The sequence below is a fragment of the Pyxicephalus adspersus genome, chromosome 4 (genome assembly GCF_032062135.1).
Source record: "Pyxicephalus adspersus chromosome 4, UCB_Pads_2.0, whole genome shotgun sequence".
NCBI lineage: Eukaryota > Metazoa > Chordata > Amphibia > Anura > Pyxicephalidae > Pyxicephalus > Pyxicephalus adspersus.
This window is the reverse complement of record NC_092861.1, coordinates 57808675-57811525: the sequence shown is the minus strand read 5'-3', so window position 1 is coordinate 57811525 and position 2851 is coordinate 57808675.

Below are 2851 nucleotides of genomic sequence, written 5' to 3'. Positions count from 1 at the left end.
GCAATATGCCTGGTTATAATGATTTGTAAGACGGAGAAATGTTTTGTGATGCAAAAAGAAAAAGGCTGACTTCCAACTTGGTGATTATTTATCTTGAAATAGTGTCCTAAACAATGTGAGTTCCTACAGAAGAACATGTAAGGGGGTAGGCAAATTAGGGACTACAACAATAAGGTCATCCTCTTATGCTGCTACTTCCTGATAGACACCTCCCCCCAACCAGCTTGGAGGCCTGTAACATCTGAGTTGGTCAAGGCTGAGCAAAAAATGGTTTCATTGTGAGAATGAAAATAAAGAAAAAAAGGAGCACCTCATCACCTGATTTGTTCATTGCTGCTGCACCTCTTCTCCATGTGCAATGTCACTGAATTCAACAACGAAATACTTACACCCTTGGACATGGAGTCTGTTACACGACTGTAATGAACCATTACATAATTCCTATTTCTGAGATTAGGAATCTTATCTCTGCAAAAATGTGTGTCCTGGAAAAACTGGCATGAACAACACAAACCTATTGTCTGTGGAGTACAGACAAAAATTTATGTACACTTGTCTGCTACATTGGAATCTTAAATAGTGGGAGATAACACTTTGGGACGAGCCATGAAGATGTGCCAGAACCTAATCAAAAGGACAAACATGGTGGATGCTAATATATTGTTTTTAAAAATGTGCAAATATGGCATAGTTATCTCATGTTACTCATCACAGTTTTAAATACTTCAATTGTCTAAGGCAAGCAGCATATTAGGAACTGGAATATGTTCCAAATAAAATGTATCAGCATACAGTGGTGCTAACAAATATCTCAATAGGAGTCATGTTCCCTGATGACACCTGTTGAGGAGAAATGCGTTGGGAGGAGCTACCTATTCATGCTACACAAAGTGTTTGATGGACAATTTACCAGAGAGTGTTTGATATGCAAGATTTTTTTCCTAAATACTAGGTGCTTGAAACGTACTTGTAATATATTTTTTATTTCAGATAGTTTTTGTATTATTCTTTATTTTGGATGCCCGTTTAATTGCCTCTGGTGAGAAGATGATAGCATGATCCTATACCTTATGTATAACTTTAGGAGGGTTACCTCTCATAAGGGAACATAAGGTTGTCCTATATTTCATATTTTTTCATTTCCATGACCAGTATAGGTATATTTTATACTTGATCATTTTATGATTTTTTTTGATGTTTGATGAGTCACATTGAGTGAGAAAATACAGCATCCCTTTACATCTGAATAATTTGTCATTTATTCATATGGCTGAAATGGATTGTTTGTTGATATTTCACATTTTTCACATATTTGCTAGTTATATCCACTGGATGTAGTAGGGCCTTGCTTTAAAAATGGGGTCCTCGAAGATGCAATTTTGAGTTACTTGACCACCACCAACAGCTTTAATTCATCCCCTATGCACATTATGTAAAGGATTGTTTTTAATTCAATGTTACTTTCAAATTTGTCAAATGTGGAATTAGAATTTCTATTGATTCAACAAATCAGCAAATTCTTTCATGCCTAGTCCCAGGTCAGTGACTCCCAAGGTAATAAAGACGGCACTATTATAATAGGAAACACACTTAAAGCCAACTTAAAAAAATTGTTTTTTTCATTGATATTTTTTTAGACAATATAAATATTGTTCACACACATAGAAAGTCATTCAAACGTGTAGGCACAATCCAACTACTCAAAGGTTACAGCCAAAGATCAAAATTTGTCTTGGCATGCTTTTTACTAGAGTTGCACCAAGCCATTGTATTGCAACAACTTTTAGTTGCTATGAAGTTACAGTAAATGTCCAAAGTACTCTTATTGCAGCTGTATTTGAAATAGGCCAATAAAAAGTTTATTAGTGACACAGCATAATACTAAAGGAAATGTTCAAAGTTCCATAGTTGGCATGTGTTTGGTTTTCAAAGTGTTTTCTCATATGAAGACAAAAAACTGTTATTTACTACTTCAAATGTATAAGTAAAGTACATAACTTTCATTATATACCTTTTAGTTTTATTAGAAAACATGGAACGTAGATATATTTGTAATCATAGAAATTATTGAGCCATAGGACAAGAAACTGTCAAACTGGCCTACTGGAAGACTGGAAAAAGTTCACAATAAAGACAAATAATTAATTTTATTATTATTATTAAATAGGATATATATAGCGCCAACATATTACGCAGCGTGGTACATTAAATAAGTAGGTCATTGGAGGAGCGGAGAGAGCGGCAGGGGGAGAACTTTTTTACCAGGTCAGAAATATAAGTGCGACAATAACCTTGTAGGGATTTGAAGGCAAAGCACAGGATCTTGAATTTGATTCTAAGGTGAAATGGAAGCCAGTGTAGAGATCTGCAAAGAGATGCAGCAGAAGAGGAGCGGTGGGAAAGATGGATGAGTCTGGCTGCAGCGTTCATAATAGATTGTAGAGGAGAGAGTCGGGTTAGTGGAATACCAGAGAGGAGGAGGTTACAGTAGTCCAGACAAGAGATGATAAGAGCGTGTACAAGGAGTTTGGTGGTCTCAGGGGACAGGTAGGGGCGGATTTTGGAGATGTTGAACAGGTGAAAGTGACAGGACCTGGAAATGTTCTGAATATGGGGGGTAAATGAGAGGGCAGAAACAAAGGGGACACCAAGACAATGTGCCTGAGGGGAGGGCCGAATAACATTGTTGTTAACAGTTAGATATATGTCAGGGGGGGATTTGGAATTTGAGGGGGGATGATGATGCCCATTGGTGTGCCCTTGCTTGCCTTACAAAAATGTGCCACTGTGCCAGGAATCTTTACATTATGGTGGGCCCTCTAGGTCCCCATCTGACACAGGTTCTCATTGT